At 46.1% G+C, this 18,335-nt stretch overlaps 1 long non-coding RNA gene across 1 annotated transcript in view; it reads right to left on the bottom strand.

Moving 5' to 3' along the window:
• Positions 1-8,277, bottom strand: part of LOC144144836 (uncharacterized) — a 50,077-nt gene extending 41,800 nt beyond the window's left edge. The window contains exon 1 of the long non-coding RNA XR_013317347.1: positions 8,081-8,277. This is a non-coding gene — a long non-coding RNA (uncharacterized LOC144144836). The remainder of the gene's footprint in view (positions 1-8,080) is intronic.
• Between the last annotated feature and the right edge of the window lie 10,058 nt (positions 8,278-18,335).

Here is an 18,335-nt window from a genome sequence, read left to right on the forward strand (position 1 = left end):
GCAATCCTCCCATGGTTCCCGTGTCCATCCAAGGAAGACCTGAGCCCCAACAGGCATGCGAAATGGACTGGCAGCAAAAATACCGTCGAATTAAGAACCTCAGCCGGCAACGGCTTGCCGACGCCTCACCACCTGGTTTTCTTGCTCCTCTGCAGTCCCTGCCAAGAACAGGAGAAATTTTCGCTAATAAAGTCTACGCTGACTCGGCCTACACTCCGGACGTCATCTCCAAATGGACAACGCATAGGCACCTTGCTAGTCCTCGGTGCCCCTACTGTGGCAGCAACAATACACCGAATCTTTTCCACCTCATCTGGGCTTGTTCAGCTTACTCGACTGACCGCGACCAGTTCCTTACGACGCACGTACGCTCGACGACTTCTGAAGAACATGTCCAACACGTCAGAAACAACCCCCAAATTTTACAGAAGATTACAGAATTCGGTCTCAAAACAGGTCTCTATAAAGTAGTATGATGGCGGATCGTTCACCCTGTCTCTAGATGTACCCCCAAACACACCCCTTGTGGCTCCTGAACGGCTCCTTTTGGATACCCCAATCATGGTCGTAGTAGAGTGCCCTCGTCACAACTTCACCTGTGCATATCGTGCTAAGTGAACGAACGCTCACAGTGCAGTGCAGACTTTATATGAACAATCTTCCCCTCCCCTTTTCCCCGTGCCCCACACCAGGGCCAATTGGCCTCCTCCTGTAATAAAGTCATCCATTCCATTTCTGTTCGATGGCAGCCATGAACCGTAACAGCTTCGTGTTCGGTGAAAGAGGAGGCAGGGCGTGATCCAACTAACATTGGTCATGCCGGAGTCGCAGGAACGGATGAGTTTTGGCTATTGTCGCAACTGTAGTAATATCTTTAAATAATTATGTCATTTGACGTTTCAGTCAACCGAACTGCGTGAAACGCAGTTTTTTTACTTCCATTGTGCACAATATGGCTGTTACGTCGCTGCTCTGAGCATAACCTGAGCGGGTAATATGCCGCCGCGGAAGTTGTAGCTTACGAAGAAAAGAAAGAAACCAAACGTACTTGGACGCATTCAAGATACAACACATACGGGCGCCTGCACCCATCGTATCTTGTCTTAGTCAACGACTGTTTAACGCCACGTTTTCTTTTTTTACAACTATGAAGCAACTCCCTCAGCGACAAGTTCTGTTAAACTGTAGCTGACGATAGCGCACTGGTTCACTACGAAGGCGGCGTTTTGGCAGGCACGCGCAAAAATATTTCCAAGTTCCTCAAACCATTTAGTATTTGAAATATTGGTAAAATATTGAAATAAGTCACCCATTTGTTTCCCTGCAAATGTTCAGTGTTCCTAACAACCAGCTTGGTCTGCAGAGTAGTAGGCACAACCGTTCCGCGAAAATACGCTTTACGTCCTTTTTTCTTAGCTTTAAAGCAGCCTCTGTTGTTTTCCACTGATTTCATGACACAGTATTCTTCGCATTTCTATGGCACTATGTTCGAAGATACGGCCACCAAAACATTTCTATCCAAGCCAATGACGAAACTAAGGCGAGCGCATGGTATAATCGAGGCCCATGACTCCACAGACGGCCTTGATATTAGCCGCATAGACGCTGGCGCCAGATTCCGCTCTAGCGTATATTCTAAGAAACTTTATATTTCCAGCTGGTTTTAAACACAATAGTCTTTCTTCGTCTACTAAAGCGCAAAAATGTTCGCCTGTATGTCTGTCTGTCTGTCTGTTTGTCTCTGTCTCTCATAAAGATAATTTATTATGTCAACCTAATATGAGATCTGTATACATGGGAACTGCACGGGACGCCACCATGTAGCTTTATATATATAATGTGCACTTTACAACTGGACAACTCTCTGTCCCGCGATTCAGCCGCTCAGGCAGAAGTTAAAAGAAGCTTCATATAGGCAAAATATTCCCTAGCTGCTAAATCTGGTACCATACTTTCTTTTTATGAGCAATGTTTAGCAAAAATAGGACATTAGGGATACTTGGACTCAAACATAAATACGCTGGTGACATTCGGACTGTTTCTTTAATAAAGAATAGACGTGTTTGTAATTTGTGGGATCGCGAACAAAAAGCAATCTCGTTAAAACCAATATTTATACCACAAAGACAATAAAATTGCCCAGATTGCACTAGTGGTGCCAGCTTGAGAAAAAGCAGAGCTGGAGTCCCCTCTAGATTCGTCGGAGGCCCAGCTGTTGCTCCTCACTTGGATTTTAGAACTTGTCGCCGAAAGTTCTTCATGACCGGCAGGCCCGGACCATTTTGTCTGTAGCCTTTCACATCTCTCCCAAAGTGGAGCAAGTTAGCCCGCGCTAGCATCCACGACAACCGGCTTCACGAACTCTGTATCTGTAGCGCGAACTCGGAGTCTGTGCTCCCCACTTAAGGCCAGAACGCACGTGAACTGGCAAGTAGAACACGCGAGAGATGACGCCATGAATTCTAGACAGAGCGTTCCCGCAGAACGATCTCGCAAACGTCGGGCGCTTCTCCCAAGGCTCAACCTCAAGCGCGCTCGTTATGTTTTCTGTGTATTTTTACGAGCTCTTCACGAGGTGCTAACCCACGCCTAAGCCTGGATGATGCCAGGCACTCTTAACGTGGCGCACGATCACGTGCGCCTAGTTGGGATTGTTACACGGTAGGGGGTACAGAATACTATTCTCTTTTTATGACAATTCGATGAGCGGATTTGCAGACAGTTTTCTGCTGTTCAAATGCCTGCTTGTTGCCATTAAAGGGATCCTGCAACACTCTGAGCCGTGCAAGTAAACCTCCGCGACGTTTAGCTTACACCGCGCATCCCCAGCTCAGCAATGAGCAAGCGCGTACCTGGCGACTTCTGCAGGTTCAATCCTTTCCCTGCAGGGCGGTGCTCCATCACATCCACCCTTCCCTCTACCCCTCACCTCATTGCTCCGCATGTGGCCAGCGCGCCACACTTCCCCACTCTATGTGGGCCTGTCCATCCAATCCCTTCCCTTTAATCACCCGTGACGAGCAATGGGAGGGTGCGCTGGGTAGCTCCGACCCGGGCGTTCAGATCGCCTTGGTGGAACGAGCTGCCATCGTCGCCGCCGACCTCCAACCGCAGGCACACCACGCTTCCCTAACCCCAGTCGCTCAATAAAAGTTTTTCTCTCTCTCTCTCTCTCTCTCTCTCTCTCTCCAAAAATACCTGAACCAAATATCACACGTGCACGTGAAGCGGTGGGCGCGCACATTGCTGTGAAAGACGCGGAAAAACCAACCGCGCTCTCTTCAGTTTTCCTCATTGTGCACCCCTGGCATGGCCTAAACGACGTCATTGAGGCCAAGGCTGCCCGATCGGCTGTCACTGGTCAACTTCGCGGATAATTTCTCGCATTTCCTGTGGTGATTCGCTATAGTCGGTGCTGCGTACGAACCTCTTCTATGCCCGAACCTGTAGGCCCAGTTTTACCGTTTCTTTTGTGTTTTGAGTGCGCGCGGAGTTTTAGTGGTAAGCACAAGACTTCCCTTTCAACCAGGCCACTCGACAACCAACGTTTATTGCTTCAAAACTGCCCTACCAGCCCCAGATCGCGTTTGCGAGCAGGCACCCATGCTTGCTTTTTTGTGGCACCAGACCGAAAGAGACCCGTCCGCGTTGCGGAGAAAAGGAGAGTAATCCCCGGTGTATGATATATCGAAAGCCGCAGAAAATAACGCCGCGAGCCGCCCTCCTCTCCACGAGAGAGCGGGCATCTTTCGTCGCATTGTCCGCGGTCGAGTTGAAAGGGAACGATTATGTGCGATTTCTCAACGCGCGTAGTTTCGGTGACAGTGAAAGGATTTTCACAATTCTTGTGGGAGGGGATTGCTAGGAGAATAGACTTTACCCCAAAATATATTCTTAGTAGTCGATGATAAGTGCTGCAGGGCGCCTTTAAGGAAGCTTCATTTTTTGAAGTACCATTTTAGTGAAGCACTGAATAATCTGCAGCTCTGACACCGAGCAAATTGATGAGCTACATCACCCACTCGCAGGTCTTTCCTGGAACAAGCACGGAGACGCGCAACGTACGCAGCGAGCATGAATCCGAACGCAGCACATGCCTGAAACCCGCTCTTCTGGTCCGGACCTACACGAAAGTAACACTCAAAGCGCGGAACGCAACGGAGCCAGTACGTACTACGACATTTTCCGCACGTACTGTCCCGGCACCGCTACAGGCAGCCAACGACCTCGCATAGGATTGGTGGACATGGCCACGAAGAAACGGCGCACGAAACGCATCATGCGTGGCGAACGGTAGGGCACCAAAGTTAGGGGAGTTTCCAACAACGAACGGGACGCTCAACGCACGAAACGCACCAAAGGTTACGAACGACATCCAACCCCGAGTAATGGAGCTCACCACGACAAACGAACTGCTCAGCGCACGGAACGCGAGCAGGGCAGCACACACGAAGGAAACGCTATTGGACATCATCTGCTCCCGTCGCTGCTATCCGGACTTGGCCAGCGAACGTTCCAACCACAGACGTCAACCTTGCCACAAGCAACAAAAGGTCCAGCGCACGCGGTTCAACTCTACCTGAACGTACGAGCTCTCCAGCACCCGCTGCTACAGCCTCGTCCAGCCAACGAGCGTCGCACTCGTGCAGGTAGGTCTGTCAACGAGCAACGACACAACCAGCGAGTGGGAAACGTCCGCGGCGGAACAAACAAAATCCCCGGAACCCGATACTCCGATCTAGACTCACCCAAAATAATCATTTCGTAAAGGAGGACGCAATAGCGAGCAAGCTGACTCAGAACGAACAGAACGATTTCGGCCTGCTTGTACGGGGGAGATTGAAACCGATACAGACGGTCATCGAATGCCCTACCGATTAAGTCACGCTTACGACGCCGAGGCATGTTGGACCGAACTGCCTAGATGAACTACGCCCACTTCCTTACATCAATGGCTTCACTGCCCAGGCAACCATGGCAAAAGCGAGCACGTAACTGCAACGTTTTTCACCTATCAGTTATGCCACCCTAAGACAATGCCGCGGCACCACACGATAAACAAAAAGGCACACGGCTCGCACACCATAAGCAACGCTCACCTGAGTCGAAGCAACGACCTAAACGTGCCGATCTATGCCATTCCTGCACACTGCAGCTCACCACCAACCAAAACGGCCGCCTGCGCTGCCACATGCATCCAGCACGCAACGAGCTACACGAACACAATCGTCGACGAAAGCGACGTGACTAACGCAACTCCGTAAACGCTGTCATGTCCAGGCCCAGCGAAGTGAATTCCACGGTGCGCAAAGAAACAAAGCCGATTTGAAATTCACCGAACCTCACCGAGACGACCACCCTCTTGACGAAGTTTCTTGTATCGGTAAACAAAGCATTGAACAACTTTGAAGAAAGCGGACAGTGATCGGGATACGAACGGACATCAGTCTAAGTGTACTCGTGATTTTGCTTGGGGGCACGCACAATTCGCATTCGCAGCATGATTCGAAGAATATAGGCGCGCCGAGAAAATAAAATGGGAGAAAAAAGCTGCCGCCCGAAGACACACAGAAAAGCACAATTTACGGTCACGGCATCACCGAGAAGCGTCGAGCCCCCCGAGAGACCTATGTGGCCCAGACTTCATTGTTTTATTCCTGAGAACAAGAGAAGACGTCCAGTTTTGCTCTCTCAGGTTTCTTCTGGCTGAGCGGCTGAAGACGTTTTGATTGATTGATTGATTGTGGGGTTTAACGCGCCGACGCAACGCAGACGATGAGGCGCGCCGTAGTGGAGGGCTCCGGATTAATTTTGACCACCTGGGGATCTTTAACGTGCGCCGAAATCTCGTACACACGGGTGTTTTTGCTTTTCGCCTCCATCAGAAAAGCGGCCGCCGTGGCCGGGAATCGAACCCGCGAGCTCGTGCTCACCAGCGCAACGCCTTAGCCACTGAGCCACCGGGGCGGGTGCTGAAGACGTTTTCTTCTAGTGCTCCTCTGTCCTGATCTATATGTAATTTCAGTTTTTGTACTCAATTAAACATTTTGAATTTTCTCTATTTAGTCTTTTATTCGAGCTATGACCTAGCTTACAGCTAACATTACAGATACGTTGAGTACTCGGGAGTACAAATTGAGTACTCATGAGTACAAATTTAGTTAGAGTACTCATGAGTACAGATTGAGTCAAGTACTCGTGAGTACAAATTGAGTCGAGTACTCGTGAGTACAAATTGAGTACGAGTACAAGTGCGTACAGATTGAGTATGAGTACAAGTGATTACAGAATGGAGTACTCATGAGTACAGATTTAGTACGAGTACTCCTGAGGACAAATTAGCTTGACTACAAGTGAGTACGATTGCAAATGAGTAAGTGATAAGTAAGTACCAGTGACTTTGAGAAAACTCGAGATTTTATTCTTTGTTTGGTGGAGTACAGCGTACATGAAAAAAACAATTGTGATTGAGTTTGAGTGAGTTCTTTCGGTTTTGCCGACCTATGATTCCGACGCGATCATTACGAAGGTCAGGAGCGTCGTCCTAATTTCAGAGAATGATAGGTCCAGTAATGCCAATGGGTGGGGGTCCATTCGTGAATGCTTATTCTGGCACTTGCGGCATCTACCTAAATACCGAGGCAATATTTTCGCTGGCCGCGTTCTTCCTTAGAACCACTTTTCATACATTGTTTCCAGATGATTTTTAACAGAAGGAGGGTTGTGCCGACCACTTTAAAACAATTTTCCAAACCGTTACAAATTTACAAATCACCCAACTTATCCCCTATTTTTTAAAGGGTAGCACCCTACGCCGAGGAACCTAAGCAGGACCACGTCACACCCCGCATTTTCACAAAATATCTGATATCACGGAGGTAACCCCTGTAATCATTATTTTAGCGTAAATGCAGAGAACTGGTTACAGAAAATTAAAAAAAATACAAAAAACTAAGCAAATCTAACAGAACTGCGCAAAATGGCGAACCGCGTAACGCCTGCATTTCCACAGTCCGTATAATAGCGGAAATGGCGATAATTGGTTGAACGAAATTTTGAAAAAACTAAGAACTAAAAAATATAAAAAATACGATAAGGGGGACTGTAGACGCATGAAATTTCCACAATATTGCAGATCTCGCGATAGTTTCACATGTAATCCTGATATACCGTAAATGAAAATAATTTGATAAAATGAAATTTCGAAAACCAAAGATAAAGTAAACATATAAAAATTTAAAAAATGGCGAACTCTATAACGCATGCCATCTCACAATATTGCAGATTTCATCTGTAATCGTTCTTATAACGTAAATGAAGATGATTGGCCGAAATAACTTTTCAACTAATAAAAATAATAATAGTATAAAAAATACAACAACAGCAAACAGTATAACGCAATACATTTCAACAAAAATGCATCTTTGGTGAAAGTTCCACCTGTAATCGTTATAATAGCGTAAATGGAGATAACTGGGTAAACGAGGTTTTCAAATCCAATAAAGTGAGAAAAACAAAAAAATACGGAAAATTGCGGAGAGTGTAACGCCCTTCATTGCCATAATATTGCAGTTTTGGGAAAGTTCCCCGTGTAGTTATATTAGCGTCAATGGAGTTAATTGGTCGTACAGGATTTTTAGAAATCAAAACATTTGGCTTGAAAGGACTCATACTCAAGACAGGTGGTATAAGAATGCTGCACATAAGCAGACAACATTTAAATTTGTGCATATTTGTGGATATTGTGTCTAAATTAGCTTGCAATGCGCACGAGCATTTTTACGTTCACCAAGAACCATATACTTGCCGAAAGTGAAAAAAAAAATACTGATCGTCCCCATTTACTTCAGTCGATGCCAAACTAAAATATACATATGTAATTACACCTGCTCCTCATTGTAAAGTCAACCTAGTCGAAGCGCTGTGGCCTTTTAATGGAAACACACGGCACGCAATATTTCCGCACGTCACGTGCTGACATTGCAGTGCAGCAAACATGTATTTTTAATGTCGTCATTGAAAGAACTGTGTCAAACCAAATTACAATCCCTTCGATAGTGTCAAAATTCCATGTGCTTACCATAGTTTAACATCTTTGGTGCCCTGCATTATTTCAGTAGAGCTCATATTTCGGTAAGTGAAGGTTTTGTCCACAATGTGGTTATCATCATCTTGGAATTTCGTTATAAATATTGCCTTCATGCATATAGCATCCATAGGACCTCCTGGGAGACCGTACGTTCTCTCAATCATGTGCAACTGGAACGGGTCTGTAAAAAACTTGAAATATATATCAGTGAAGTTGTTGTATTGTGCCCCTTTGCGAAAAAATATGAGCAGCTACTTTTTTTACCCTTAAAATCGTTCGTATATTTTTCTATGTTCAGGCAATTCTTGCCTAAAAAAATTTTGTCGAAGTTTGGTGGTGAATAGCTAGTTGAACTTGTTCAATGTATTTTGTATGACACACTCTACTTCTCGCATTTCTGGAGTTCCAAATAATATTTACTGTTTTTTTAGCTTCCTACGATCGAGATCCCGATGCTCAGCTGAGTAGAAATGAGCAACTATGTTAGAAAATTGTTTCAATATTCAGTGGAGTACATGAAAAGCACTTCATTTTGATTGGTAAATGGTGCTGCGAAAATCATAGAATTGTATGCAAGGGTTCCAAAGGCTATCTTGGTGTCGTAGCAATGCATCGCGGAAATTCTGGATTTAGTCAAGATCCACGCAGGCAGTCCAAGCTGAGAATCCACACTTTGTTCGCCTGTCTGTCCCTACGTTACTTGCCCCCAGAGCAAAGGCGTTGTTGCCCCCCCCCCCCCCCCACGTGGCGGTTGCCATAACCATGGAAGAGGACAACCGCTGCATCGGAAGTTCTTTCTAATGCGCTGGTGGAAAAGTAGTTTTATATACCGCGCACAAAATATTTAGAGGCAATATTCTCGTCAAGGCGGTATTATCCGTGGGTTGCTCTACGACGCCTTCTATGCAATTCAAAACGTTTTTGAGGCAGCTCCTTGTAGGGCCGAGTAGAGGAAAAAGAAGGAGGGTGCCCTAGGTTAGAACGCAACTGCACAGTCCTATACAGCACCGCGATAGCTGAAACTTGTGATGTACATTGAGAGCTTCAGCTCTTTTGCAGCTGGAACAAGGGCTACCCTTCATCCGTGAATTATACATCAACTCGACCTTCCCTTATACGTGGAACGTTTCTACCACAGCTTCACTTCATTGGGCTGCCTCTACTGCAAGCCGCCCAGCACCAAGGTAATTGACGCCCAACAGATTGTACACAAAATCATACAAGTTGTGTCCAACAAGAAGGCCAAGCAAAATAATTTCTGTATACAAGTTGTGCCCAACGAGAAGGCCAAGAAAAATAATTTCTGCTTCCGAAATATAACGGAGGGATTCTGCTCCTCTTTGCTACATTCGTTCATGCCCATGGCGCCAGTAACAATGCATGACTGACGTAGTAAAGAACTTCCGTTTGTGCGACAGCACTTTTGGGATGTTCTCGCCACGTGGCAATCATAATAAAAGTACTTTACGTTAACACGATAACTGCAAACGTTCCTTCGCTGCTGTTTTGGAGTATGTCTGTATAGCTGTGACACTTAGCTAAACACGGCGGCTCTTCAGTGAAAAAAATTGAACTGTCGGGAGTAACTAATCGAATCTCGCTAGTGGTGAGGCACGCAATAGCCGTGGCATGTTTCTGCATATTGCAGCGTTTCAGTGGACGCCCTGTTTCATTCCGGGGCGACCAAAACGAGCTCCAACTGCATCGACAACAAAAATATGGGTTTTCTCTGTTCTTTCTACATTCCGCTAACGCCGCTCGTAACGGCGTACCAACGTAGTCAAAGGCACAAATCAACATTTTGAATGTGCAAAGGCCAGTGGTGGTGATTGCGGTGCTAGCGCCATCTTGTTCAGGCGGGCCTAAGTTCTCGCTGCAAATAGCCTACACCACGCATTGTGTTGGCTCCATCTCAGAGGTATCGCCATTTACGGTTGTAAGCGTATCTGATTTAAACCCAGAGAATAACGCGATATTTAGTGCAAAGTAGTTCACAAGGTTAACTACTGTACTACTTCGGAAATGTTCACACTGCCGCGCTTATGTTCGTATGTATGAAAACGGACAACGCATATGAAAATGAAAAATGAAATGAGAGGAAGCCATTGGAGTCGGTTTAGTATTTTATGTAATGGCCACGTCACTGGCATGCACTGCAAACCTATACTGTTCGAGAAATAGGACTCCGGAACAAGCCAGGGAATATGCCTTTTGCAAAGCACAATGCGGCAGACTTTTTTGAGTTAACTAGCTTTGTCCAGTATATGTGTATCTTGTTGAGAACGATGCGAAATATTGACCACCAATAAGGTGTGGAACTGGACAACAGCCATATCATTGCGTAAAAGCTAGAGACGCCAGCTCATATCAATGTCCCATAGTGGCGACACAAACACGGATGCAAAAGTGAGATTGCGTGATTTACATTAACGATCCCAGCGCAGATCATTCGCGGATAGTCAGAGTATTCATTGCACCATACATAAACATCAGAAAAATGAATGCCGGACTGCTTCTCGGGAAGTCCGCGGTGAGTTTAAGACTGTAAATCGAAGAGCCCCACAATTTTCGGGTGGTTAGAGGCATTCACAGAGAAATAGACTCAGTGGCGTTACTGCATAGGTCACTCGCAGACACAGAGGTGTACGTGTTTACATGGCGCTCGCATAAGGAAGAACGCCTGCCCGTTCGGTGGGTGTGCGCACGTTTCTGTGCCTAACATGACCACCAAGCGCCCCTCCATGTAAAATCGACAATCTAACAAAGCCACTTTTTCGTTTGGTGATTTCTCTAGGAAAACACCGCATCTCTTCTAAATGAATTGACAGATGGGCACAGTTCTACTGCGTTTTATACAATTTTTTTACCTAAAAAGAATGTCTGGTTCTAAACAGGCATTCTTCTCTTTCTGTGGAGAGTTCGAGAAACTAGAAAAATAAACTGTAGCGCATTGCCTCTTCATGTATTGTCTTTCTGGATTTGGGAGGCATTTTTGCCAGTGTGGAACAAGAGCCAGTCAGAAAGGACACAAGGAATTGTATGCACTCATCTATGTGTACTACCTGGTGCCATAAGCTGTGTGCTTTGGGACTTCAATACTATAGTTGGCATAAACCAAATGCAGACACAAGTTACCCTGCTTCTGTTGTGTAGTCTTTAGGGGTACTGCGATGATGTCAAATAAAGGCGTTGGGATGTATAAGCTTCGCACCAGCGAAATCTTATGTGCGTCGATATTACTCACGTCGGATAGTTGCGGGGCACGTTTTGGACCCCACTTATACGACATATGGTTACGTGGCAGCGGCATGAAGGCGAAAGTGTCAACAGTAGATCCGAACGAAAAGATTACATTTGGAAGCTAACAGAACAGAGCCCGCGCAGGCCCGCATCCAATCCCTCTTCGTCGTTGATGTTGGACAATGCGGCAATGGGGAAATGTCCACCTTTCCCGTGACACCACTCGCAGCCACGTGTTTCCAAACGCTTGGGTGCACAGTGACCCACGTGATATCTGTGATGTCACTTCGCGCGCTATTTTAGTGAGCTCCTGCGAAAAGAAGCCGGTAGTTCGAGCTCTGTTTCCACGAGGCATACTTCGGGGTGCTGGCGGTAACGGGCTGGGTTCGAGTCCCAAACGGTATACTTTACAATTTTCTATTGCAATTCTTCTGTCTAAAATCAATTCTACGCATTGTTGTTTCTTCGGAATGTTGATTTGGTATGTATTAGGTCGCTTTCGGTTCGGGACGCAGACTATGAGTGTGTTTATTTACGTTTTTCGTCGTGTCAAGACACATGTCAGGTGGTGTGCTGTGCAGCGAAGCATTTTGAAATACCCCCTCCTTCAAAGACGACCGTACAAGTTGACACCAGAGTGAATGGGCGGGTGCGGTGAAGACGAGATAACATGAGTGTAAAAAGTGAAGTTCTTGTCGGCGCGGAGGACGAAGATGGGCTTTGTGAAGCCTGGTCCACAAAAAAGGAGGCCCACAAGGTGACACCAAACTGAGAACTCTGATCAGTAACCACTCCGGGTGAAGCCGTGACGACACGGCTTCGTCAAGAGGTCTTGGCTGAGCATGACTAGCTCGTCTCAACTGGGCATCATCTATTATTTAAGGGCCGAGTTCTGGTGCGTTGTAAGCAACGGCTGCTAGGCGCGGCTAACGTATACAGGAAGACTGAATCCACGCGATTTCGATGACGAGCTGACGCCAGGAGGGAAATTAACTTACACACTGCAACACCTCAAGAAAGGCAGTCATGGCAGTTCATCCTTTGACGCAGATCATCCTTCTCGGATCCTTCACCTCAGCTTCGCCGTTTTACCGCGACGCTCACCTGGACCTTCCCGGCTACCACGAGACAACCCCCATACTTTGGCCGATGAACCCAGTGCGCGCCAACGCAACAAAACTTCTGCCCGCCGTAGCCTGTTCCCTATTCCGGCTCCCGCTGGCAATTACCGGCCCTTGGTTAATCACGCCTATTTAAGGAGTTCTCCCACCAGACTCATACTGAGAACGACACCAGGCGAAATTAGTCATGCGACGGCATCGTTTGGTGCAGGTTAGTAACATTTGATGTTTAACCCAGTGCGGAAGTGCCAACCGCTTTCCTGTTGCGGTGTCGTGCCCCTACGGCCCCCACTCACGCCGTGGTACTCGCGTGTGTACAGATGCCGCAGGCGTCGGCTTACTGTGTCATTTATTATTGGTTCTGTCGGGGGACGTTGACCTAAACCCCGGTCCTACCAAAAATATTGAGGCTGCCATAAGTAAGCTTAAATAATGTCAAAACACTATTCGGCCTGAAAACCACAGTTAGCACAAGAAAGAACGCTCACGGATATCAGTAACACGCTTGCCGCACTGGAAATCGCGGTACCGACTAATATTCCCGACCAATTCGCACGCAATGCATAAGGAACCAAACAGGACGTCGCGGACTTTCAAGCGGCTTACACAGATGCCAACAACTGAATGCGCAGGAACAATCTTCTGTTTCTGGGTGTCGATGATGCAGAAAAAACACCTTGTGAAGAGCACTAAAAAGTAGAAATTTTCTCTGCCACTTTGGAGCTGCAATTGCGCAATAACGCTGAACGTGCCAATCATTTAGGCATATTCGGTAACAAAAAAGGCCTATAACTGTAAAGTTAAAGGACTTCAAGATAAAAAAACACCCTTGCTAGCGGCTGGCGACTGCAGGGAACCGATTACGCTATCCAAAAGGATTTTGCTCCCGCTACTCTAAACGCGCACATTAAATAGTTGGAGTTCATACTTCCTCAAAAAAAAAAAAAACCCTTTAAACTCTCCGCAGACAAACTGCACGCCGGAAGTACAGGAACCGCGGCCGTTTTATAGGGTGCGAAATATCCCCTTCATTTGCACCGACCCCTCCTAAGCTGCGTGTCAGTTCCGAAGCATGTGTCAACTGACGCAGAACACATAGCCGAGGTTTTTCAAGCAACTGTCCATCCTCTTCTGTAGATAGGAGCCTTGCTTTCATGAAAACAGGAAGTGTACTTCCGAAACGGGATCAGTTACGCAGTTTCATCACAGCCACTGATGCCGACGTAATTGCTTTGACTAAGACATGGCTGAATGCAACATCAAAAATTGTGAACTTTTACCGTTTAACCTAAACTACTCAATATACTGTCATGGTGGAAAAGGTAAGAAAGGAAGCCGCGCTCTTGTAGGAGTCAACAGCAGCCTATCATCGTCCTCTCTCGTGAGCCGTGATGCGAAGTTTCAATTATAATGAGTGTGTGTACATAATTCCTCGATTGAATCAGTGTTACCCGCCGCGGTGGCTCAGTGGCTAAGGCGTTCCGCTGCTGAGCACGAGGTCGCGGGTTCGATTCCCGGCCGCGGCGGCCGCTTTTCTGATGGAGGCGAAAAGCAAAAACGCCCGTGTGTACGAGATTTCGGTGCACGTTAAAGATCCCCAGGTGGTCACAATTAATCCGGAGCCCTCCACTACGGCGTGCCTCATCGCCTTCGTTGCGTCGGCGCGTTAAACGCTAGAATCAATCTAGATTGAATCAGTGTTCAGGGTTTGTTACCGACCACCAGATAGTGATCCGCGTTTTTGTGATCCCCTTCAAACTCTCCTCGCAAACGTGAAAGTAAATTGCCCGATTCACCAATTTTTCTTTTGGGCGATTTTAACTACCCTCACGTCCATTGGGCCTTTCTTAATGTTGCTAATTAGCCGCTCTTGAATGAACCCAAACAATTTATAGACTAGGTGCTAGAACAGTAACGACACCCAATAGAGGCGACAACGTACTCATCTTTAGATCATCAAGTGCCCTGATGGTACATCAACTGTAACAATACCACCGATTTTTATCGATCACAACTTTCTTCATGAATGCCTGTCTAAGCCAATAAAAAATGGCCACCTATAAAAAAATAATTATGAACTCTATAGAGAAAACTTAGTACTAATCAATAAAAACTTCTTTGTTTTTATAAGATTTTTAAAAATTATTACACAGCTTTTTCTGTGAAGGCCTATTGGGAACTTCATAAAAAAATGCTGCTTAGATTAAAAATTAAATCGTTACATTCACTGTGAAGTTCGACTCAAATAACCCACTATTTAAAAAACACTTTTATATTTTTTGGTTGACGATATTTCAATGCTTAGCACAAACACCAACAAATTCTGGCGCGTCATTTCGACCAAACTACACACTAACCAATAAGCGTTGTCGACACAAGTAATCGACTGATACGTCCAAATGATTCCGCAGCTGCCCTAAATAAAATATTCACACCGGTCTTCCACGTTCCTAATTTCCTCCATATCAAACCTTTGTTCGCCTTTTCCCCGAAACCAATGCGTCAAATACATGTAACGCTGGATGATATATCTAACTTAATCCTCACTCTGACAATATCATCTTCGGAAGGCTGCGACGAGATAAATGCAAAATTGCTTAAAATCACTATACAGGGTGTCCCAGCTATCATGCACCAAGATTTAAAAAAAGAGCAATGGCGTTACTCGAAGTTCACAATGTTTGCAGTCCTGTGGAGAAGCGGGCAGTATTCTTTTCGTTGATGAGACTTCACTGGTTAATTTTTATTGATTATCTGACTCGAGAATTGCTGTCCTAATCACTGCAGTGCCAATGAGGCGCTTGTAGGTGTACCCACGCGGGGCATCTAACTGCGGTATTTTCAGCGTCGAACTAATTGCGTACTCATTTATGCAGACTGATAAAGAAAACCCGCGAAATATAAAAAAATACCACGTGACGGCAATTCCGCGCGCATTGCAAAGCAGCGTCCCCAAAGAAGCTGATTGAAAGCAACTGCTTCGCGTGTCAACAGCCCGAGAGAGACAGCGCATCACCTTGATAATTGCATGCATCGAAGGAGCAGCAACAACGAGATTCGCGGGGCGCGTGTGCAGATAAGGCACAAAGTTGGTCACGATTTCTTCTTTCTTTTTTAAATGCGAATGCATTTCTTAGTCGAGCCATGTCAGGCGCCGTGCGGCGTCCACGCGCCCACAGGTGTTATCTCTCCGCTCTCACCCCCTCTCCCATAGCAACAGCTGCGAGCGCGCGCTCTCCTCCTCTCCCCTAGCAACCGGAGCAGGTGGTGCGGGTGGATCAGCGGCGAGTGAGTGGAGAGGAGGAGCGCGCTCGGGCGTGTGAGGGCGCTCGCATCGCGGGAGCTCGCCGGAGCTCCCGCGTGTGTAGGAGAGTGTAGGTGAAGGTAGGCGCGGTGCTTCGGTGCTTCTCCTCTCGACGCTCGCCCCACTCTCCCGTTCGCTCGGTCGCAAGTATATATAAATGGAATGTCTGCCGGCAACGGCACCACGAGCAAGAAGTGTAATACAATCCAGTTCAAGCATTACACAATTCTGCGCACTCTCGCGCAAAAGAAATGCATTCGCATTTCCTCACGATTCCCTTCAGGGAGGTGGGGTGAATTTTTTCTTTTGCTTATTTCATTCTGGCTAACTCAGAGGCAGCCTGTTTGAGAGCATTGCTCTCGATGCGCGCGGAGGCGCCGTAAAGTGGTATTTTTCATATTTCGCGGGTTTTCTTCATCAGACAGCATAAATGTGTACGCAGTTAGCTCATCTGCTGAAAACACCGTCATTAGATGCTCTTCGTTGGCATCTACAAGTGCCTCATTGACACTTTAGGTATTAGGACAGCACTTCTCGACTTAGACAATTACTTACAATAATTAGTTGCCCACTTCTCCACAGTACTGCAAGTACTCCACAGTACTGCAAATGCTGCCCACTTCTCCACAGTACTGCAAGCACTATGAACTAGGTTTCCTTCGAGTTTCGCCATTAGGCTTTTTTTTAAAATCTCGGTGCATGATAGCTGGGACACTCTGTATCTCTAGTTAATTTCTATACTTGATATTCAACCAATCCTAAGCACAGAAACCTTGCCTGACGATTTGAAAAAACAAAAATAGTCTTTATTTTAAAGCACGGAAGCCCTATAAACCTTCCAATCACCGCCAGATGTCTCGTACCAGTGTCCCCCGAAAGCTCCTCTAGCCCATATATTGGCATCTAATGTAATGAATTATTTTAAATCAATCCATTTTTCTGTGGCACTTACAACACGGCTTTCATAAATGTCTGTCTTGGGAAACTCAATTAGCCGAATTCCCACATGACTTACCAAAAAACCTGCACGACAATCTTCAAATAGGTGCAATATGCTTGAATTTTCAAAGGAATTCAATCGCGTGTCTCGCAACCATCTGCTTGCAAACGCATCTCCCAGTGGTTTCCGACCAAACATTATGATAAAATGACTTGAAAATTGTTTTTAACACGACGCGTCCACTTTACTTGCGCCAAACAATTTCAGTCAATCTTTACCCCAGGGCTTTGCTCAGAGCGTCGGTTTAGTCCCATTGTTGTTTTACCTGAATGACCTCCCTCGTAACCTATCACAAAGTTGCGCCTTGTTGCAGACGATTGCGTCCTGTATAACTCCTTCTTACATCTAACGACGCTATCACTAAGCAACATGATCTTGACACCATAGCTGCATGGTGCGAAACATGGCTTATGTCTTTAAACTTCGCAAAATAATGTGTTTCACGCCCGAACGCGCTGCCTTACATCCCACTTTTCGCATTCACTCTGTTCCTAGTGACCACACCAGTGCTCACAAGTATCTAAGACTTCATATGACGCCATCACTGTAATCGGTCACACATATTCAAACAATCCGCTGCGCAGCTTCATGTACACTTGAGCACTTGCGACGCAACTAAAAATTTAAATCTAATATATAAGAAATTGCTCAGTTAACGTAAGCTTGACGAAAACTTTACTACTCATCATTCGTTGGGCCCCCATCACAAGCTCATATCTCCGACGACATAAAAGCCGTGACAAACTGCGCTGCTCGCTTCATTCAAGACACATTGAAGACACATAAGAACAGTCAAAGCACATCAGCATAACCGCCTCGATCGGTTGCTTCACGGTGCTCAACTTCTCATCTCTGCCTCCTTCACAACTTTCTTTTACATAACCCGATCAGGGAACGCCCTCCTTGCGAGCCAATTTCGCTCATCATCCCATTTACCTCACGCCCGCCCCTTGGCGGCAATAAAGGCCTGCACGACGGCGATGAGTAGCGGCTTCTTCCCAGTGCCGTCAGACTTTGGAACGGAATCCCGGATAATATTGTTTAGTGCAGCTACCGAGCAAACGTTTGTGATAAACTAACCTATTTTAGTAACCAAAACGGTGCCACCCAAGTACCACGATTGCGTTCTTAGTCATTTTTTGTTGTAAAATTTACACTGCTGCAACATTTATTCATATTCTTGCTGCTGCCACTTGAGTGTTCATTCCTGGCTTTATTTACTTTTTTTGTTGTTGCTTCTTAAAATCTGCGATCGCTGATTGTGTTTTTATAAAGATGTTGAAACCTTGATGTGCACCTCGTTGCTGGAGTGTTCACTCCTTTTGTTTTTTTATTTCTTTTTTTGTGTTCCTTGTTAAAATCAGTAAACTTCGACACTTTTTGATGAATATGTTCCAACCTTTATGTACGCCCCCCTCCCCTTAATGTAATGCCTTCGAGCCCTTAAGGATGAATAAAGAAATGAAAGAAACTACATTGTGGGTGGAAGGATTGAGGTGGCAGGAACTATGGTAGATGATAAAGATCTCGTAAGAACCTATAGAAGCGACAATGACGTTGCCCCTGCAGGTATTCCGCGAT

The sequence above is a fragment of the Haemaphysalis longicornis genome, unplaced genomic scaffold (genome assembly GCF_048455015.1).
Source record: "Haemaphysalis longicornis isolate Haplotype H1 unplaced genomic scaffold, Haemaphysalis longicornis Haplotype H1 scaffold_7, whole genome shotgun sequence".
In the NCBI taxonomy this organism is placed as follows: Eukaryota; Metazoa; Arthropoda; class Arachnida; order Ixodida; family Ixodidae; genus Haemaphysalis; species Haemaphysalis longicornis.